The 23,845-nt window shown below is 31.5% G+C and overlaps 1 protein-coding gene across 1 annotated transcript in view; it reads left to right on the top strand.

Moving 5' to 3' along the window:
- Positions 1-14,210: 14,210 nt before the first annotated feature.
- Positions 14,211-23,845, top strand: part of LOC129221122 (low-density lipoprotein receptor-related protein 6-like) — a 41,271-nt gene continuing 31,636 nt past the window's right edge. Inside the window, exons 1-3 of the mRNA XM_054855566.1 lie at positions 14,211-14,294; positions 18,576-18,705; positions 19,392-19,624. The gene's annotated coding sequence lies outside the window, so the exon portion shown is untranslated. The remainder of the gene's footprint in view (positions 14,295-18,575; positions 18,706-19,391; positions 19,625-23,845) is intronic.

The following is a 23,845-nucleotide window of genomic DNA, read 5'->3' as shown; positions in this document are numbered from 1 at the left end:
TTATTTCCTTGTATAAAGAACTATTCTCTTCACAAAAAATTTCAGTCAAATCTCAACATAAATTTCCTTTTAATAACGTCAAAATGAATTTTGACTTAATTTTTTCTTGATGTCCATACATATTTATGTGTAAGAGGCAATCAAAACACATTGCCTGAATCTCCGAATCCATTTTAACGAGTTTGTCATGGCTCTGTGTCAATATGTCCGTGCATATGTTTGTATCTTGGATTACACAAAAAAAGTTAAGCTGTTGGAAGTTTTCAACTTGCCCGTATTTGCAACTTATAATGGCAATGTGTTATGCACCAGACTTAGATAAAATGAAAAGCTTTCTGCGAACACAAATCCTAACTGGAAAAATTTCTGCAAATAATTATTTTGGCTAACTCATGCTTGAATAAAAAAATTAATTTATGTTCAAATGCAATAAAAAAAATGCTTTAAATTTATTTATTTTTGCAATAGCATATAGGCATAATAAAAAAGTTCATGTAGGTCTGAAACTACTCAAGTTGCTGACAAAGATAAAACATAAGCTACATCTTTTTACGTAAAACTCTGCTTTTTTTCTCTGTAAAGTTGTTTATTTTACATAGCTTGAATTTTCTTTTTACCTGATTCAGGCTGTATAAAATAAACAACCATACAGTCATAGTAGAAGCAGTCTCCATTTGCAACTGTTTGCTCTTTTGTCTTGAATCTTTGTCTTTAAGTAATTTGCGTACTATAATCATGATTTCAAGAAGAAATCATTACTTTTTAGATTAATTTTTACAAGAAAAAAGTAAAGACAACAGGGCAAGAATAGCAGACAGGAAAATATTCGGAAGAAACAAAAATAAATGTGGGATTTTTTTTATTTCCCCCTTCTTTTAAAAACGATTATTTTATTTATTTTTTTTTAACGTTAGTAATTTAAAAATATTTTCTGCAGAGCCAAAACTTTTCTGCGAATGCCGTTCGCAGCATTTTTCTATATTATGCAAGACTGTTATGTGCCTGTTTTTTTTTTTTTTTAAATTACAACCCGATATTCCAAAGATATATGTTAAAATGTTTTTATGGTAAATCAATGTCAATGTTATGTAATTAAGTTATTATCTCCTTGGCATCTCTTAATCTATATCTTGTAGTCGATGAAAGTTTCGCGCCATTTAGGAATTGTTGTTGAAACCAACTTTTTAAAGTGTTTTCATTGTTTACTGTGCATAGTCAATAAGTTTTGCAGTAACAAAATATTTCTATTTCCAATTTTAATGAAAATCATTTTTTTTTTTTTTTTTGAATAGTTGTGTATTCTTGATATTTTTCATTTTTGTTTAAAGTTTCAAAGTGCATTAATACTTCTTCTAAGCATATTACTTTTGTTTCCAAAACAGGGGGAAATTTCTGTGCCGGTTATGACTTAAACCAAGTTGCAACAGGAAATTTTTATGGTATCCAGAGTGAACATGGACCAATGGTATGAATGTTTTAATTACTTAACAGTTGCAAAAAAAGTTTCATTCAATTTCAAATGCGAAATGAGCATAGAAACTTGTGCATTAAGAGAGATTTTTGCTGTTCATTTGAGTTGAATATTTTAGTGTTTGTGAAAACATTGTTGATTTGATATATTGAAGGTTTTCCTTTTTAAATAATCAATGTAAAATAAACTATTTACTTTATTTATTTTTTTAATTTATTAATTTATTTATTTATTTTATTTATTTATTTGTTATTATTATAATTATTTGGTGCATTGGAAGCAAATTTTTTGAGTATATCATTTTTAAAACAAGCAGAAAGATAAATTACTCACTGTATTACTGGAACACCCTCTTGTCTGTATAATGTACTTTCAGCACTTAGACATGACAATTAAGAAAGCGTTTTATTATTACTAATCAGTTCATTGTTTGGTAACTGAGCTCTTTCTTGAAAGTTTAGGTATTGCTTTTAATATTTTGTCAAAAACATGCATTTTATTAATAACTTATTATTGGTATTGTAGTAGTAGTGTAAAAAGCGTTCTGTTATATTAATGTTATATTACACTTGATTATGTAATTTTGTTTTAAATTAGGATGATACAACTAAGACTTGTACTTGTCTCAGCTAAAAAAAAAAAAACTTTGTGTAATGAGAGGGAAAAAAAACATAAATATTTAAATAGAGTAAATACAAACTATAGTAAATGATCATGCAGAGAAATTTTGGGTATTAATATGTAAGACATTTTTGAATTTTGAATAACATTTGATTTTAAAAGTCAAACTCAAAACTGATAAAATTTAACTACAGTAATAATTTGATTTAACAATTTCCTCAATTTGATAATACATTTCGTTGGTCCTGGTTTAACTGCAATGAAAGTCTACTATGTTCCTCAATTTAACAATATCCATGATTTAGCATTAACTTTCTCCAGTCCCTTGACAATCCTTAAATCAGGATTATATTGTACTTTTGGCTAATTTACTTTTGGTGAAAAATAATTTTCTGATGTATTTTATTTTCTTTTTTTGACATGCATGAAATAAATTTTTAAAAAATGTCATTTGAAAAGTAACATGATAAAGCTGGATAAAATGAAATAAAGGATTGAAAATGTAGAAATTCAATTGTACTTGGAAACAAAGAAGTGTTTAATGAGACACATAAAAGTATTAAACGTTTAAATACATAACTGCAATTATCAAACTTTTGTGTCTTTTTTTGATGGAGAGAAGGCCTCTGGTTTTGGGTTTTATGTCTTTGGTCTAAGATTTTATGTTTCTATTCAAACATTCCTTAATACTAAGCTCAGCTTTTTGTAACTTGCCTAATGACCTGATCAACTCTAGGTGTCTGCTACTTTCGATGAAAACTTGTCTCATGTGTTGTGACAAGCAGTAATTTCTTCACAAGTCAAACTTTGCTAACGTTTTTCACAGAACAGCCTACTGGTAGCTATCCTGTTCGGGTACATCTACTGGTAACTTGTTAGATTTGACTGTACAATAAAGCTGTGACAGAAGGGAGGAAAACTCTCCCTTCAGTTGAGAATGGAGAATTTTGTTACCAGCTTTGAAAACATCTGTCTCCTTGTAAATGTGAATCAGGGGTGTTTGTGATCCGTAAGTTTTGGGTTGCCTTTTCCAAACATTTTAGGCTGACTCCACATTCTAAAGGTGGAAAATTAAAATTAAAAAAAAAACCTAATATGTGTTCTTTCAGAAAACATACTGTGAAGTTCAATATTGCTTTAAACAATACTATTGGAAGGGACAAAGATAGTGACAAATTATGTTGAACATTTAAAATTAAAACATGCCTCATATTAACTTAATAAGTACTACACTGGCCCTGGACAATAATATTTCTCAATTAATATTTAAAATGTTTATTTCAAAAACTATTGTTCTTTTATAACAAATATTTTCGATAAACCACAAAATATTACAATACATCTATGAGTTTAAAATGAATGGTATTATTTTATACCTTGATCTTTAGCGTAATTAATTTTTTGAGTAGAGTCAACTATGTGTTTAAGAACATATAGAAAATATTGCTGCAGATTTTATAAAATTAGCAAATGTCCAGTTAAGACAAGTCTATATGTATGAGAGGGAAAAGTAAAAATTTAATGTGCTTGCTCAGCTCATTTGAATGTGACTCTGCTTAGTTCAGAGGCTAATATGCATCTGCAAAAGCTGGCGTCCCTGAAAACTAATAGATGTGTCTATTTCTGCCTGTAAACCGGATGTTTGCCTTTCCATCTAATCAGTGTTCAGACTGTATGTGGCATTACAAATTGGGAAACTATTTTACCATTTCACTGACCCACATTGCCCTACTAGTCTTCGTTTTAAAAATTGGTGTCATTTGAAACTGGCTCATCACTTATACAGCCAGTTTTTCTCTCTAAGCATACATATTTCAAATATTTTTTGAAGTGAAGCAATAGTTCTTTTCTTTATAGGGTCCTACAAAAAAATTACTTAAAAAGCCTGTAGTTGCTGCAATAAATGGCTATGCTGTTGCTGGTGGATTTGAGTTAGCATTGTGGTGTGATCTTCGAGTTGTAGAAGAAACTGCTGTCATGGGATTTTTTAATAGGAGGTTTGGTTAGTTTGTTCTTCATTGAATAAGTTTCCCTGCATATTACTTTATTTACAGTTTTAATTTCTTATAAATATTCTGGTTTTTCTTATACGACTGATTTGAAATCATTAACCAATAGTTTAAAAAGTGTTTCCAAGTTTTACTGGTTCTTTCTTACAATGGAAAGTTTATTTTAATCATAGGGAATTACACTTGATCTTTCAGTTTTCAACAAAAGAATGTAGCAGCTGCTATTATGTAAGTAAATATAGTATAAATGTCTGCATATGCTAAAGAATTGCTACCACAGAGAACTTTTAAGAAAGGAAAGCTATGTTAACAAATGCCTGCAGTCAAATTTGTCTTGGGCAGGAACAATACAGCTACAGTAAAACCCCTCCTATCGGACACCCCTCTTAAGCGGACAATTTTCAATTCCTCGATTCCAAGGCAAGTAACATTAATAAACCCCTGTATTGCGAACAAAAAATTTTGTCCTGTTAGTGTCAGCATTAGAGGGATTTTACTGTATTTGCTCAAGATATAAAAACCTTTAAAAAAAATCTTTAGTTAGCTTTGCCTTTTTACTGGTTGTTACCTTTATATCGACATGTAGAATTGAATGGGCCCTAATAATTCCTGAAGTGTAACAATTTATAAGCTTATAGGATTCAATCACAAATGATTTAAATTGCTTTTCTTTGCATCTTTAGTAGTTTTGTGAAAGTAGCTATAAATCTCTTCATCTTCATTGCCTACTTTTAACTATTTTGTTCCATTATATGGTTAGCATACTAGTCCAAGAGCCCACGAGTGCAAGACCTAGGTCATAATATAAAGGTTCAAATTTTTTTTACGCCGTAAGCACATCAAAGCATGTTAGAAAGGTTCACTATTCGTTAAGCTAAGTTGCGCTGACTTTGACTGGAAATAGATCACAAAGGTGCGTAAAATTGCTGCAAAAACTAATCATAGATTCATTTTATGTAACCTGACCAGGTGGTTCCCATCCAACCATCTCTGATTTGAGAATATTTTAAAGATGTGCAGAAATGCCTTTGAAACTGATCTATGCAAATTTTCAGCTGCGAAGACACAAATCATGAGAATCTACACTACCTCAAGAAGAAAAAAAAAAGTGGGCTCCAAAATGGCCTCCATGACCCCTGAACATAGCAATTTGTTTCACAAAGCAGATTTCCCATTTTGGAAGTATTTTTTGTTATTGACCCTAATCCTCTGGATTTCGATCTTAGAAGCTAAAAATTAATGGGTAGTTTCAAAGGTATACCTGCACCCCTATAAAATTTCGTTCAAATCAGAGATGGTCGGGTGGAGACGACGAGGTCATTTGACTTGGAATGACTCAATTTTTGACCAAACTTTTGCTACCAGTTTCTTGCCAAAGCCAGCGCATCTCAGCTTAAATAATAGTAAATCTTTCTCATTTGCTGTGATGTGCTTACGCAGAATAATTTTGGGCCTTTCTACTATGATATAGTTCTTGCGCTCGTGGGCTCTTGCTCTATACTAATTTCAACAGTTTTGTTTTCATTTCAAATACATTTTTAAAACTTGTGATTGTGCTCTTGAGAAAATCCGGATTTCAAGATTTTTTGCAATTAGGCATCTGAAAGTTTCAAAATAGGTATTCACAATCTTCCATGTGTCTAGCCTTGCAGTTCATTTTTAGAATTTATAGACTCATTTGCACAGTTGTTGAATTTAGTATTTTTTACTAATGGCAGACTTTTTAGGATAAAAGTACTGAATAATTTTGTGGTGAGGAAGGATTTTGTTTTTCTTCTCTGTTGAAACAACTGAAGATATGTTGAAGATTTAATGATCTGTTATTTTACTTCCGCAATTTTCTGGATTTAACTCTGGCCACAATCACTCCCTGATAAACTATTTTACAATGAAGTTGTAAATTATGTACCAGAAAGTCTGCATCATACAGTTGAACCTCGATTTAATGTATTCATCATGGCTGAAACTTCCATACGTTAAATCAGGGTTATTCGCAATATTGGGGTGTTAAAAAAAATTGCTCTTTATCTAAAAGCTCTAATAAGCAACTTTGCATAAATACCCATAATTAGAAAGTGTACACTTTTTGTTTAGCATTCTAAGAATTATTACACACTAGTTATTTTGAAATTTTAAAGTACTGAGTAATAGATGTTTGACAATTTCTTTGATACTTGACTCGAAATAGTTCTGTTTCGACTTTATGGAGAGAAGAATATACTATGTCATTTACAGCCTGTTGCATGAAGCATGAAATACGTTTTTAATTTCCAGGCCATGTAAAGCATTTGAAAAAGTATGTTTTAATGGGACTTTCATTATGCATCTGAATCCCTATTCATTGGTTGCCCCCCTCATCCATCAAAAATTGCAGATTCCAATAAAAGTATTTTTCCGCTTCAGACAACATGGATATGTCATTTGGAAAACAATCAAATATTTCCTAACTTAAATCAACATTTTTTTTTTCAGCTGTTCAAACAATTTGTTAGTTCTGGATTTATTATTCATTAAATATGGGGTTTTGCCTTCATTTTAGTCGGGGGGGGGGAAATAAAAATTCGTTAAATAGAGGTTTGTTAAATCAGAGACCGATTGTATATTGAAATATTGCACTCAGCCTTAAATCTGAGTGAGCATTGTTTTGACTACTAAAGCACATGCAATTTTTTTTAAACTTTCTTACCATCCCCCTTTTTATATCCTTTCTATTTCCACCTTTTTTTTTTTTTTTCTTTTAATGAAATTTGCCTACTATATTAGGTTCATGTTAAATTTGTTTAAAAAAATGTGCAGGAGGAGCATCAACTAAAAGCTTCCCAGCAGATCATAGTTATATCACATAAACTTATAATCAAAAGAATTCTTTGTAGATGTATTTTTAATGTGCAAACTTGTGCATTACATATAGTCCCAAAATTTTGCTCACAAATAATCTTGCAAGTAATTCACATTGCGGGGCTGATTTTTTTTATTTTTCTTCAATGTGTTATTGAACAATCAAGGATTGCTTATTGTTGTTTATGCTGGGGAAGTGACAAAGTTCTTTTTTCAAAATCATTCTTAAAATTAGCTAAGGTAGGGTAACGGCACCAGTCACAGATATGCTTAAGACATTGCTCTCAGGTTAACTCAATTTTCTAAGCCTTTCAATGTATTTAGAGTTTTTAAAGCTATTTTTCTCTCATGCAACTACATCTCATCAAGCATTTAGCTGCTTCTGGATTCTCTGAATTTATTAATTCTATTTTTATTTGCTCAATTCGATAAAAAGCCCGACTTCTAGTAACAGACACCGACAATTCTGATTATACTCCCTAACAGTTAGGATGAGGAATGATTGAGTAATAGACATAATTCCTCTTTTCTCTTCAAAATGTGCAAAAGTTCTTTATTTTTAGATCTGAAACCTTCATAAATCCAAATGACATGAAACACCGGCAGACCTCGTGGTGGCTGTTCACAACCTTCCACCACTGCCTTGTAAATACCAATTGGCTCATAATATTCAATACACTAGATGGTTGCACCGTATTCATGGGTCGCAAGCAACATCAGTTTTACTCGCCTAAAATTCTTATTATTTAAATCCTTATTTATGACTGTCTGTTACTGATACCGTTACCCTATATATGTTTGTATACTGTCACCACAAGTTTAACTGGGACATGTAAGCAAACCTGGTATAGGAAAGTTCAGGCTGTCCCAAGAAATCTATTTAACATGATCTCATTTTTATAAGACTGATTGAGGTAGGTAGATAATTAAAAAAAGTAATATTCTCATTTTTGTAAATTGACGGTAAAATAATGCTTTCACATTAAAAAATATATATATATATGGAAATGAAAAGAACAAATTTTTCCTGTGCAAGATCAAACTTGTTCAGAACTTCTAAGTTAACTAGAATTGGAGTTTACACCTATTTAAGCATAGAATTGGAGCCACTGCTCCTAGCATGAATTCTAATTTTTTTACTTGTTTGCTCTCTCTGCCATTTTTTTTTAAACAAACAATTTATCTAACTCAATTGTTTAAATTTTATTGCTTGCAACTGGGAAATTTATTTCCATTAAGAGTTTTAAACTTTTCTTCTTCTTTTCTTTTCTTTTCTTTTTTTTTTAATTTATTTATTATTATTTTTTTACTTATATTATTTCTGTATATTTTTTGGCATTAACATTAATTTCTAAAACATGGTAATTACATCGCAACAGACAACACTATATCTGCCAAGAAGAAGCATCCCTTCATATCCACCCTCTAAAGGTCAAGATTTACGGTCGCCCACTCGCCACGTGGCGACTCAGTTTTCAAAATTGCCGACCTCAAAAAAATTTCTACAGTCGCCAACTTTTTTGGGGGGTTATTTTTATTTTTGATCCTAAGAAAAGAATTTCACACCACTCCACAGATGCATCAGTACAATAAGGATTCACCGACAGAGACCGTACTCCGACTGAATGTTGTTTATTTTACAAACCTTGCATGTTCTTTCTCATTGCCTTCCTGTATGTTGGTTATTTTACGTTGCTTGAATGTTCTTCTTACGCGATTCAGGCCATGTAAAGTAAGCAAGAATACAGTGAATTAGGAAGCCATTTGCACAAGATCAGAGCGTTTGCTCCTTTGTCTTGACTTTGTTTTTCAAGTAATTAGCGTACTATAATCATGATTTCAAGAAGGAATCATTATATTTTAGATTATATTTCAGATTAATTTTGATTATGCCTTCAAAGTAATTACCTTTTCACGTTTTTAGTTTAGTTGCTCAAATGGAATATTAAATCGAAACTTTTTTTTTGCATCGTGACATAGTTAAAAATGTCAGGGAAATTTCAAATTTTGCCCCCCCCCCCCCCCCCAAATTTTTTTTTCCAATTTTTTCCCAGGGAATTTCGTATTTTTAGTTCTAATCTTCATTTTTATCGATGTTTCCTGAAAAAAAAAAAAGTGTAAAAGTTTTGAGGCAAAATGACGCTTGCAATAAAATAAAAAAGGCGACCAAAAAAACTTCTGTGGACGCCATATTTGCCAATAAACAGTTCCAAAGAAAAAAATCCTAGGGTGAACAGGAATTATGCACAAATTTAACTGGAGAAGAACATTTTCCTCCTTCTAAAACACAAGCCTGCAAATGGTAGGGTCAATTGGGAAAATCTTTTTTTAATCGAAAAGTCTTTTCAGCTACGAATTGGACGTAGTCGCCATTTTTGGTCATTCATAAGATGAAAGTAGACACGATGCTTAAATGCCTAAGTTTCCAAAAACAAAGCAAAGTTGGATGTTTTCTTTAACTGCAAACTATTGAAAACAATGCAAAATGTGCTGCAACTTGTTTTTTTTTTTAATTTTATTTTAAATATGTAATTTTCTTGAGAAATGAAAAATTTTGTTCTTAAAACTTAATCTTATCCTCATTGCCTTGGACGCAAATGTGCTAAAAACTTTTCAACTGAATTGTAGTTTCATGAAGATTTATTATTTTTAAATTGTTTTCAGCTACAAATTCAAAAATTATTTCTTAATTTTTGTCATAGCTGCCATATTTGGGCATTCCCAAGATGGCAGTACACAAGACTTTTTAAGTGCCTAAGTTTCCGAAAATGGCATTGGATATTTACTGCAAGCAAAGTATTGATAAAACCAGAAAATGTGCCCTTTTTTTCCATGTAATTCGTAATTATTTTCTGGAAAAATGCGAAATTTTATCTCCAGAACATTTTTTTAAATTCTCATTGATTTAGACTCTTATGAGCTAAAAACTGACTATTTTGTATTAATTGTAGTTTTTTAAGGATAAATTATTATTTATAACTACTTTTATGCTACAAATTTAAAAATCTACTCCGTCTTAAATTTTTTATTTAGTCGCCATATTTGGTCGTTTGCGAGATGGAAGTAGACAAAAACTTACAAGAACATAATTAGATGTTTATCTCAATGTCTATTAAAAGTCTTATTAAAAGTAAATGTGCAAAAAAGAAAATTTTAATGCAAGCATCCTTTATATGCAAAAGGAAAAACAACAAAACTGATTATTGGCATTGGCCATAATGAGCGACGGATGTTGACTTTTGTTAGAATTAGAGACGTACCGAGTAGCACTTTCGCCGAGTACCGAGTACTCGGCCTTTTACTACTCGGCCGAGTACCGAGTTACCCGAGTACTCGGCCTTTCACTACTCGGACCGAGTTACCAAGTACCAATTATGTTTTAAGAAGAACCACCGACACACATGTGATAAATTTTGAACTTATTGGAATAGTAGTATAGACCTCCTTGTCCATATAATAGTTTTTAAAACTTAAATCCTGCTAAAATTCAATTTACACATTATATAAACAATTTTGTTTGTGTCAAAAATTTTACAAAAAAATTATTTTTAAAATTAAAAATAAATAAATAAAAGGTATCATTATTCAAGTTGGAATTAAAACAAATTTATACCAATCAATTATAATTTTAGTCCGCAAAACATAAATAATTTTAATGCAACAAATGTGCAGGAACACTTCAGACATGTGTTTCTGACCCCCCCCCCCCCCCCCCGTTACAAGGAAGTTTTTTTCAGTGCATAACATGTGAGCTAAAGAATGTTAAGACATTTGACAAAAAAATCTGACTTTTGTTGGATGCCTTTAAGTCCACGAGCTCCCATGTTGTGCATTGAAAAAGGAATTCCTTGCAATGCCAAAACACATGTCTGCAGTGTTCCTGCACTGTGCTTTTAACGTTGTTTTATTTCCTTTTATTTTTTAAGCAAAGGTATTTTCATAATTTTTTATAATTAATTTTTGTTTGTAAAAAAAATCCATTTTTAACATAAAAATTCCATATTTTTTATACTTTTTTTTTGCATAATTTTACATAAATAATTTTTATCAACTTTGGGGACATTTAAATAAAGATTTATTCCATTGAAGCATTACAAACTTCATTATTCTCAAAATTTAGAATTTGATTTATAAATTTTAATTGTAAATGTTTGCAGAATATAATGCTTGCTCTTTTTTCTATAAATTTTAGTATCTGCCTTGGACAATATTCAATTTTTTGCAACTACTCGGTATTGGCCGAGTATTTGATCAGAAGTTGGCCGAGTACCGAGTACTCGGCAAATTGGCCGAGTAGGCCGAGTACCGAGTAGTTACCGAGTACTCGGTACGTCTCTAGTTAGAATGCATTATATGGTACGCCCATCAATGCAACAAGTTAATCATATTTATACTGAGAAATAGCTTTGTACTTTGCTCAATATGTTTTGTGATACATACTAAAAAAGAAAGTAAAAAGAAGAATCGTAAACCAAAAGCGGAGAAAGATTGGTGCCGATTACAGCAAAACGCTAATATGCATGATATGTGGCATCAAAGAAACGTTAAATTAAGTTGAAAGTACTATGTTTTTAACAAACAGTAAACAAATAAAAAACAATTTTAAACAAAATGTTTAAAAAAAAAACCTTGTGATAGAATTTTTTTTTTTAATCCAGGTTTTTTTTTTATTATTTTACAAGTGGAGAAGTTTTAGTCTTACGCATTGCTACTTTGAACGATTTTGACTATTTTGAAAATATTGTAACTTAAGCTTAATTTTGAATGAAGCGAGTAACCTGGAATTTTCTAAAAAATAGCTGGAAAACCTGGAAAAGTCAGGGAATTTTTTTTAACCGAAAGTGTATGAAACCCTGTACTTTTTTCAAATTCTTTTTCTAAAACAGTTTTATGTTTTGCTTTAAATCTTGTTCTGAAAGTATGAAAATATTATGCAAATTTTGGTTCTTTAAAAAAAAACACCAAAATGTATGTTTTTTTACATAAACCCTCAAAGGTCGTTCCGATCCTATTTGATATCCCAATTAACTCAAACAGCCTTTATTCTGAAAATCGTCAAAATAGGAAGACAAAATTAATTAATTTAAAACTTGAAAAAGGCAACTTGTTTTTAACTGCACAAAGCCCCCCCCACCCCATTTTACCATTCCTTTGCCATAATCAATGTTCCATGTTGTCTCATAAATCCTGTATTTCATTAAAAATCCTATACATCATTAAAAATAGTACGAAAAAAATATATTTCTATAAACTATATCTTATAAGCATCACTTTCATAATATTTGTTTCAAAAAATACAAATTGATACCCCCCCCCCCCCCCATTCTCGTACCAAAGCGCTGTTTTCGAAACCCGGTAAAATCTGGTGGCCATCAAGTTTTTGAGTCTAGTGGCCATTGGCCACTTGAAAAATTTCTGAATCTTGAGGTCTACTTTTGGATGACGTTAGTTAACGAAGGTATATTAATTAAAAACCTCTAAAAGGTTTTCTCGATTTTTTGCAGTGAAAACATATTAAAAAATTTAGTACCAAAATAAAGGGTAATTTTTTCTGCATCTGATAGAATGAGTTTAGAACTTCCATTTTGTATAGAATTTGAATTATATTTTTTAAAAGCAGATTTTAAATATGGCCAAGCCTTGATTCACGCGATTGGTAACCAAATTCATTGTTGCCCGACAAGGAAATAAATTAATAACGCAATGATTGAAAATTATTATCTGCTGCTAGTTTCTATTTGTCAATAAATAAAATACTTATAATTGATTTTTAATAATACAAGGCTTTTAAAAAGATTTTTCCATTTTCCCTCTTGATTTTATATTTGCAACCCAGTTGGGACTTTTAAAATTTTTTTATTTTTGTTATATTTACTATAGAAGTAATCAAATTCAACCAAATGAAGCAGTTGAACCTAGTTGCATCACAATATATCATTACATATTACTAGACAAAGAATGGGTTAATGTCTCATGTTACAGATATTCGAAAATAAATAAATAAAATTCATAAATTTACTAATTAAAAACAAATAAGTTTTTCTGAATCATAATGCAATCTAATGTAAAAAATAGTAAGTTTCTATAGAATCATTGTATTTTTTAGTAAATATTTTTGCTTGAAGATAGAAAATATAGATTTATTTTTTTTTACTTTAAGTCTATATTTACTTTAAAACAACCTAGGGTACCATAAGAAGTGATGTTGTAACAAGTTCATGTGCCATTTAAATGTAGTATGTGGCTCTGATATGTTGGAAGCTTGACCTTGATAATTTTATTCCCTTTTAGGACAATAGGGAAGGGTGATTGACACCGAGTTGAGTTGGGTTGCTTTTGTTAGAAGTTTTGCAAAAGTATTCCCACTGAAATCTGTGCAGCAATAATACATCCCTTTGTTCACCTGAACTTCTTCAAAAGGGATAATCTATGTCAAGGTCAGGCTTGAACTTATCAGAGCTAAAACTACAATATTTTCCTCCTCAACACCAACTTCTTAATTCATTTTATGATTTTTGATTCTAGACTATGTTCCAGATAGTTTTCTTCACTCCATGGAAAAGAACTGAAAGTTTTCTACTGAACTCATAAACCATTTTTAAAACAGAGCCAGCAATAACAATTTAATTTTTAAACTTACACTAGAATAAAAAATATTTAGAAAAATTGTATAGTGCAAAACAAATGAAAACATTTATTATGAAAAAAATTTTCTCTTGTAATTTTTGGGCGGGCCATAGGGGGCCCCAAAGCTTGTGCTTCTCGGACTTGCACTTAAATCAGGCCCTGAAAATAATAACTATGATTTTCCTGAAGGTTCCTGGTTTAATCAAGGAACATGATTAGCTTTGATTGTATTGTTCGAACTTCTGACATTTCTTGCTTTTTACCCTAAAGAAATTGGGAATATAAAGAGGAGTAGGGACCAAACACGTTCCAGAAAAAAGACTTAAAAAAAAAAACATATTTTGAAGGAATTATACATTGCATAAAAATAAGGTGTTTTTTTTTTTTTTTTTTTCAATCATTTTATTTTGAAGCTCAATATGTGAGTCATAAGTTGGTTCATTCATCTTTTTTCCTGCTTTACTTAGTGTTATCAATTTGCTACCATTAGCAAAATCATTGAGCCCCAGAGTGATTATATTAATTGGGGACTACCATACATGTACATTAATTTACAAATGCAGACTTGCACAAGCAATGATAATTGGGTATCTGATTCATAAAGATCTGATTCATTTTTTTGCTTGTTTTAATTTTTTTAGTATTCTTACAATGGCAGTCTGTTATTGCAAGTGCATTAGCTGGACCGAAACTGCTGGACTATATTAAAAGTCATTCAGTAAGTTATGGTAAGTGAATGATAATCTCTTTCGAAAATTAACCTGCAAATTAATATTATATCTGAAATCTTACTAAACAATAACCTTTAGTTTTTACGTATACCAGGTTCTCGACTGTTTCTTTAGCGTGGTAGCTTACTGCCCCTTTACGTTTCAAGTCCAGCGAAGTTTTTTTTTTTTTTTAAATCTACTTCCAACTAAAATTTTAAGAAAAAGTGAAAAAATCCTTTTTTCTTAAAATTTTAGTTCTTTTCAAAATTTTCCTGTTACCCTAGTTTTTGAAAGGAAAGTAGTTTTATTCATGAATATCTGTTCATTACTTTAGTTCATGGGCGTCGTGGCTGGGGGTCCAAGGGATCCGGAACACCTCAATAATTGAAGGTCAAACCCCCATAAAAGTTGAAATTTGCAAAGATAAAATCCATTATTTTGGGGGAACTTACTATTGTTTTAGTTCCAAAACGAACTATACTGCACAGTTACGTAACATAATTTATTGTGGTAAATGCAGTTGTAAAATGTTTAGTTATTGTAATTAGTACAAAATGAACTTTGCTAGCACAAAGCTTAGAAGCAAAGAATTGCACTGCTAATTACAATCAGAACCTCGCAAGCTGGTCCGTCATTTCGATTTTTGACAGAGGGGGTGGGGGCAAAGGGCATATACTCAATCCAAATTAGATTTTAATAATTCAAAAAAAAAAAAAAAAAAAAAAACGAATCGTTCTTGTGAAAACAAGATTTTCTCAAAATTAGGAGGATCTAAATGATGAGTCTGCTCGTAAGACAAGGATTAGCCATAAAGACATGGCAAGGGTGGAGGAAACCTCGTGCAGTTTCTGAGGGTTTGTAGTGAAGGAATGAACATAATCCAGGCCTAAAGCAAGGGGCTTCAAAGAGAGAGAAAATGTACTCAACTGGAGTTTAAGATGTGATTGTACAAATGCTAATGTTATATCTTGTTAAGAAAATCAATAGAAATCATTTTATTTTTTCCGTGATTTACAATAGAAAGACAGAAATTTCAGGGTTATACATTATGTTCAGGTTATTAGACGCTTAAGATCCCCAAGAAACTTTTTCTGGGTTTCTACAAAACTCCTGTCACAGCAAAAGAAGACCACCTCTTATAACTGATATGTCGCCTCCTCTCCCTTTTTCTAGAAGTTGGCCCTCCAATTTCATTTTAATAAAAAAAAAAAAGATTTAGAAAAAAAAAAAAAAAAGAAGAGAAATTTTTGCAGTCTTAAAACTGAACAAGTAGATGATAATTGAGCATATACAATAAAAGTGGGGGGAAAAGTATTAGTTTTCCTCTTTCTTATTTTTTTGTTTTTAAATGCAATCTTAAAATATTATTTAGGAACACCGAGATTCTATATTATTAAATTACCTTACCTGGACAACTGAGATATGTTTTAAAATGGAAAAAAAAACTGAAATACATTGAGAGCGATTTAAAACAAAATAATGAATAATCACAACCAGAAGTTCAAAGCGCTTGAATGTAAGAAGAAAAAAGTAAAACAAAAATTTGTTAAGAGATTCAGGAGATGCAGTATTTAGAATAAAGGGAAAAAATAGACATAAAGTATCAGTGTAAAGTATTACACTAGTCCAAAATGTTAAAAGTTTTTTTGCTGAAGCCGCAAACGTATTTCAAACAAATAAACTATCCGGCTGGAATTGAAAATTTCTGCATAAAAAACCAAAGCAGGTAATTGGTTTTGGAAAAGAAAAAAGACTCCCCTCCTCAAGCCTTCTCCCTTCATTTTACTTCATCAGAGGTAGATTAAAATTGAGTTTTTGAAAATGTTGTTTTGAAAGCAAGGGTCCAAATCCCATTCCTTTCCCTAACGTTTGCAACAATAGCCTGCAATTATGTTTTTGGAATTTCAATGTCGAAAAGCTTCCGGGAGAGCGCCCCCACCGTAATCCCGGAGAAAAAACCCACTCCCCATGATCAAATATCTTCTTAATTTTCGTTTTCAGGACTGCAGTTTTGAAAATATTCCAAAGATCACCTGAATCTCTCTTCCCACTAATAGCACCAAAGAGCATGTAAAACTTGTGTTTAGACCTCCACTTTCAAAAAAGTTTTGGGGAAGAAGCCTTTAAACTTTTCCCAACACCATCAAAAGTCCTCTAAATTCAACTTTTCCAGAGCTTCCATTTCAAAAAATTGTTTGTACCCAAACATGGTCTACAATAGTGTTTTTTAAAATTTCCTATTTCGAAAAAATTTCGGAAAAGGTCCCCGAATCTCTCTTCTCTCAAACATCACCAAAAATCGTCTAAAACTGCGTTAATAGAGCAATAATTTTGAAAATTTTAAGAGGGAAATAACCTTAGATTCCCCATTTCAGCCTAGTCGGAAACTAGGGGCCCGGGGCTTGGGGGGAGGGAGGCCCAGCGACACTGACTCGAAAAAAGGGGTGGGGGTGAAAACTCCGAATCAGAGAAAACGTAAAGATTACTCTTTTGATATTTACTCTTATGGCATTTAAAATAGTTAATTGTCTTCTAGTATGCAGTTTTGATCCCCCCCCCCCTTTTTTTTTTTCTTTTCTTTTTTTTCCCATTTTTTTCTTTTACCCCTTTTTTTCCTCTTTTCCCCCTTTTTTTTTTCTTTTTTTTTTTTTAGGCCGGGTAGCATAACTAACAGGGGCGCCTTGGCTCTCTGCGACCCTGTGTATCAAATGATGTTAATCCATTTTTACTTACTTTTATGTATACATATGTACTTATTTTTTGAAGCAACTTGAAATTGCTATGTTTAAATTTGGTCCCCCCCCCCCCAATGAGTTTTGTCTGATGACGGCAATGCTTTAGTGAGAGCATCAAGTGTGGGTGGGGAAATTGAAAAGAATGAGGAATGTATATTGTGTCAGACACACACTACTACCAAAAAAAGGAGAGTTTTTTTTATTTTTTCTAAATATCATACATGATTTAAAACAACTTTTTTTTTTGTCTAATTTGTAAATTTTAGCTGAAAGAGATCAATAAATTTATCATTTTAAATGGAATTTAAAATAAATAGGTTTGCGCTGTTGTTCGGCTTTTGTTGTACTGTTTACTATTTAGAAAATAGTAATTAACAGAGTGTCAACCATTTAAATAAATTGTTTAAATCGGTGATTTTAATCATGATTTAAATGAAATTATTTTGAGAAAAATATTGATTTAAACACATAAAATGCACCACCAGCTTAGTTAATCCATCCAAGGACTGCAGTTTCGTGGTTTTTAGCGAGTCTGGAATAGGAATAGTAAGTAACTTTTCTCTGCACACTCCCCACTAATTAGCTGTAAGCCTTAGGTTCCACCGTCTCGGGGGGTCCGCGTAGAGGGCCCCCCGCACGGCTGGGTGCGACGGTCGAATAGGAAATAACTGAGCTGGAGGTGGAAAACCTCTTAAAGGAGCCAAGAGAGTCAAACAAACTGGTAGCAAATGTATAATTAGCACACCAAACGAGTCACCTCAGCAACGGTGCAGTTCAACTTTGTCTTTAAGAGGTTTTCCGCCTCCAGCTGAGTTCTTCCTATTCCAGGCTGATGAGTGCTAAAAAGAAGGAAACTGCAGTCCTCGGATGGAATAACTGAGCTGGCTGTGTATTATATGTATTTCTGCCTTAGCCCTGGCTTAGGGCCATAAGTTACCACAAAATTGATTTAAATAGTTTTTTAATTTAAAACCTAGAAATCCCTTTGAAAATTTTAAATCTAACTAGTTTTGACCTTTTCTTGTACAAACTCTCTTCTTTATATTTGATTTTGTTCTTAGGTTTTATCCTCACCTTACAATTTTTATCTGTTTAAATTCCCTTTCCTTACTCAATCTGAAAATTCAAATTTTTAGTCAGTGGCAACTTTTAAATTAATTGTTACTTTTTTAAATTAGTAGCCACTGTATTCAGACCTTTTTTTTAAATGAAAACAATGAAAAAAATCTTAGCACCACACCTGGCATTTCCCAAACTTTTCCAGATCATGGGCGCCCGTTGAAAAATGTTTTCACTGTAGATCTTCAAAATCAGCATAAAGTTAATATTATATTTCAAGCTCTCTTTATTTTTCTCTATTATGCCTAAAACTGATTGCTAATAAACTGGAATGAATTGTATCAATGCAATCTTGGTATATAGATCTTTAATCACGCAGAAATGAGTTATTTATCCTGCATTTAATAGCAAATCTAAAAGTGTTTGGATTTAATCTTAAATGCGTTTTTTTTAAAACTTCATTTTTTTCCAATGCAATCAATAAAAGAAATATTTCTTTTTATAGATTGTCCAGATGTTGATATAACTGAGAGAGAAGGCGTGATTACTAGTCCATTTTATCCTAGGATTTATCAAAATTCCTTATCATGTAGTTGGCACATACATGGTAATATTGGTGATGTGATATCTATAAGGTACTTATTTTATTTTTCAGAAATTTTTAGCTCTGTTTCTTGACTCATTCTCTAGCATTTTATATCCCCCCCCCCCACCCTTCACAACTGGTTCAGTTATACCCCTCAAAAGAACTTACAACCCTTAAAAATGATATTTTGTTACTTGCGAAAGAAAGAGTTAACTTGAGCCACGAACCTATTGCAAATTGCTAATGAATATACAGTCGAGCCTCAATAACTCGAATATTCCTTAATCTCGAAGTTTTCATCGGGTCCCAGACTCTTATGACTGTTGTCATTGCTTCCTATAACTTGAACTACCAATAACTCAAAAGTTTTAGCCTGTCCCTTGGGACTGCGAGTTATCGAAAGTTGACTGTATTTGAAAAACTGCGATTGAGTGAAGCTGCACAAATCAAAGCTCGAAGCAGTGAAAAATGAATGTATCTTAAGATTAAAAACAATGCTGTGTGTAAATGAAAAACTACGCTCCGGCTTTTTTTCTTTGTTCTAATTTAATATATCAAATGTATAATTTTAACATCATTGCATCAAAGTAACATTGTAAAAGAAATAATTGAAATAATGTGAAGCTTTATGTTATACATTTTTCAAAATAAAATGATCCTCAAGTTTTATTTCCTTATTTAAATAATCATTGACCAATGTTTTACTGAACATTTTATTTAAATATTTTATTTTAGATTCGAGGATATAGACATTGAAGAAAGCTGTTGCTGTGAAACCTCACCATGTTGCCTTTATAATTGGCTGAAAATTGATTTTTCAAGCAATGTAACTGAGCATCAAATCTGTGGGAAAGATCGACATTATTACAGCAATACTATAATATCAAATTCTCATAAATTATGGATTAAGTTTCATGTTTTCTATTTGGTTAGAGGTGGAAGAGGATTTAAACTTCATTATAAAATAAGTAAGTTTTTATGTGGCCTGAATCTTAGTCTTTTAAATCTTGAAAAAAAATGAAAATATGCTGGTTTGCATGAACTTTTAAAAGTTGTTTATGTATAATTTTACAACGTGCACTACATATCTAAATTAAGTTTTTTTTTTCTTTTCTATCATAGCTAAATGTAATATTTACCTGAAAATATATGTAAATTGCCTTAATATTTGACCTCTTAAACTCATCTTCATACATGATTTGTACTAGAAACATTTTGTCCTCAAAAGTCATGTGCCAAATAGGGATTTTCCCCCAAATTTGTATGTTATAAAATTTGGAGAATTTTCTAGTTGTGAATGTCAGCAAAAGGCTGGGTTGACAATTTCACTGGTCTTCTAAGGACAAAAGGAAACTTGTGCAAATCTCATTCCATCCTAAAAGATAAAACCTGAGCCCTAAATTTTGAACTGAAATGTTAAAACCCACAATTGGCAGTTCAATATTCTGTTATCTCAATGGATTCCTTTTTTTCCCCTTTCGTGCATGAAAAATTTGATTTATTAAAAATTAACTAAAGTTGCTCATTTACTTTTGAACACAATCTTTTTAAATTTCATATGTGCCCCTTAACTCAGATTATACTTATTTTTTATATTTTAGCTACATGCTTTTATGAGTGAAATAATTTGTTTTTAAGTGTTGTATTGAAAACTTTTATGCACCATACTTTTTTGAAAAGTCGACTTTTATAGAAGTAGTTTTAATTACCAAATATTAACATCATTATGGTTTTCTTTTAACTTATTTTCATGTTCATTGTTGAAGATTGAACCATTATTCTTAAAACTCTTAATTTTTATTCTGTACCCTTCAAAAATGTTTGAAGAATTATGCAAAAAGAATTTTCATTTGCTCTCATTTTAGCCTAGTAAATTTAGTATTTTTTGCACCACGAATTTATAATTAAGAAATATTTTCAGAATTAGTTCCTCATAGCATGTAGAGTAAATCCTGAAAAGTCCCCTAAGACCCCATGTGAGCTTCCGTCCAAAATTGCGGATCAAAAAATGGCCGCCTAGTACTTTTTGTTTTCTTTATAACTTGGTCAAAAATAAAAAAAATTCAGTTCTGAAAAAAACTATAGGCTCTAGAAGTTAATATGGTTTCGATACATGACTTAAAATAACCAATAAAAAAGTTCAAATAATTGTTTGACATCAAAAGCTGAAATTTCTATTTTCTACGTAATATGCAGCAGAACAAACAAGCTACTAAAATAAAGAATTTTTATGGTATTCTTTTTTAAATATGAACTGCAAAATGATTGATATATTCCCATTTATTGAATAATGACGTAGCTTTTATTCCATTTCTGAAAGAAATCTTGCCATTTCTTGCTTTGGAATGGGTCTATGATAAGAAAAAAAAGTGACCTTATAATGAATTTTCAAAAAAAAAATGCAGAATATCATTTATTTAGTACTTTAAAAACTGACATATATCTGTTTGAAAAGCATGTAAAACATTCAAAGAGAAAATATTCAATATTGTCATTCTCATCTTCGAAACTGTGCATAGAAATTGAATTTTTACATGTTTCACCTAAACAATGAATGCAAAACATGGAACATTAAAGGTCTGTGTTTTCATTGGCATCTTGATCACAGTCTTACATAATTACTGTTAATTTGTAGTCACAAAACATTAAGGGCGGAATTCATTTGGAAGCTTCGGGAAGTGACAAAAGCGTTATGAACAGTCCACCTTCTTTCATAACACATCCCCAGTTAATTGGATTCATGTTTTTCTTAATCCACTATTGTACTTTTGGATAAACACAAAATTGATGCTGTGAAGCAACTGCACTTGTGGGTGGAGGGGTTGCCAAGATTTAAATTTTGAAGAAAGAGGTTTGGTTACTTAATTATTATAGCAGTTGTATCGTAGGATGTCTAGAGAATTAAGTGTTACTCTCACCAAAAAGATGTTTCAGCAACACTTCTACAATCTGGGTGACCTTTTCTGAATAGATCAAGCGGAAAACTACTGAGCTGTGAGATCAGAGAAAGCAGTTTGAGATTTTCCATTAGCAACTTGAAAACTCAAGATTTACCCTTTCTATATATAGTTGACGTGGAGTCGGAGTCGCATCCTTTGGCTCTGTGGAGCAAAAGAAGAAGATCCTTCAAGGGACCCAAGGCTTCTTGTTCTTTCAATATATTGTAACATTTTTCTTTGTATTAAATTGGTTTGGGGATAAAAAATGCAGTAATGTGGATCTGTTTCAGTACCTATTACTGTGACTGGTCTGGAACTGTTCTGGTATGTTTTTATTGCAATTGAGCAATTTAATACATTGGCTTCCCTACCCACTTGTACAACATTCATTCTTCCTAATCGAAAGTATTCCATCACAGTTGGAATTAATCTTGATTTGTTCTCGGAATTCCACAAAAAGTTAGTCTATATAGTCTTTCCCACAACATTTTCTTCAAAAAGCAGTAGTCTCAGACATTTTCAACTTCACCCTTCTTTGTTTCATCCCAATTTCAGTTGGTAATGCATCAACATATCCATTAAAAACCACTGTTTCGCATAAAAAGAAGTTTTTCCTGAAGACACTAGAAATATTTGAGGCTTGACCTATGCCAAGTATTATGCGTCTAACTCGTCCAATGCCAATGCGTGCATAAAAAATCCTTAATCTTTAATGGACACAGAGCTTGGTGGTAGGTAGGTTAACAAAAGGCTCTACTTAATGATAGCTGCCATGCTTGCAGGGGTCGAAGTAGTCCTATATTTCCTATATTTTCAAAAAAAAAAAGCATCAAAATCGTCCTATATTTCCTATATTTTTGAAAAATGTCTTATATTTCCTATATTCCATTTTTTACCCAATATATCTTTTAAAAGGAACAGTAAATAAACTTTCTGACATCGGATTTTTCGCTGAAAGTACGTGCCCAAACGAATTTCAAATTAAAAAACTCGGGAAGATTTTGATAGTTGGGAATCTGACGATCATTCTTAATTGGCATCAGTTTTTGGCTCCAGCACCTGCACAAGAGGTATTTTTCATTGCAAATCTAAACAAAGAGAAAAGAAACATCTATTCACATAGGGTTACTATAAATCAGCAAGGTTACCAAAATAAAATTATTTACGCCAAAAATAAGCCGACTGCGCCAGATTCCCAATTATCGAAATATCCCCAAAAACTCAACTGAGTAAATCCTAGGACAGGCATCTTCTCTCATTGGCTACAGCAATGTGACATCACTCTATAGTGGGTGGAGTTGCAAGAACTAAATCTGTAGTTGGTTTTAGAATTTTGCGTTTGGGGGGGGGGGGGCAACAGCCGTTTGTTTTGTTTTCCATCATGGTTTTCGTTGGTATATTTTGTGTTCAGTGCATTTTCTAAATGGAATGCTCTAATATTCTTTTTGCAATCTTTTTTTTTTTTGTAGAATTTTAGGATCGTGGAATGTTAGTTCCTTATGATGTTAAAATGTAGTTTTTTGTAATAAGTGGAATTATAATTGCAAAATTGCATCGCTTAACAAAATTTCGTGTGGAGGGGTTGAACCAGGAGGACATTAATTGTGCAAATTTTGGTGCAAGGTGCACTAAAGGAAAAGATGACTTTACCGCTTTTTGCCATTTTTGCAACTGTTCAGTGCTCATAAGCAATAGTGGATTTTCGCAATTGAGGCTGCATGCTAAAACATTCAAGCATAAAGAAAATTCTGAAAAACGTCGGAAGGATCCTTCTCAAGCTTTGTTTGTTCTTAAATACAAGTGGTAAAGGGTTCAGTTTAGATATAAAACCAAAGAACAGTGGAATTAGTACTTGGGTCATGAGTGAGAAAGAAAAAATAAAAATTATCTTTGTTCAAATTTTGTTTAGTTATTTACTGTAAAGTACACTTTTTTCAAAAATTATTCTTTCAACTACAAGAAATTCATTTCAGATGTAAGTTATAATTTTGTTTAAGGGTTTTTTTTTAAACAAAATCATTGATAAAATTAACTAAATAATATATGATATGTATTATTTCTTTTTTCATAGCAAAATTATCCATATAATGTGTCCTATATTTTTTGTGGAAAATGTCCTATATGTGACAAGTCGGTCACTTCTACCCCTGTGCTTGTGTTTTTATCCGTTCTCAGAGAAACCCAACTAAAAAGCGAGGGTAGTTGAGCGGTTAATTCTTACTTAAGATATCTCGTAAATTATCGTTTGAT

The sequence above is a fragment of the Uloborus diversus genome, chromosome 4, assembly GCF_026930045.1.
Source record: "Uloborus diversus isolate 005 chromosome 4, Udiv.v.3.1, whole genome shotgun sequence".
Classification (NCBI taxonomy): Eukaryota; Metazoa; Arthropoda; class Arachnida; order Araneae; family Uloboridae; genus Uloborus; species Uloborus diversus.
The sequence above is the reverse complement of the archived record's forward strand: the minus strand, read 5'-3'. Positions and strand labels throughout refer to the sequence as shown.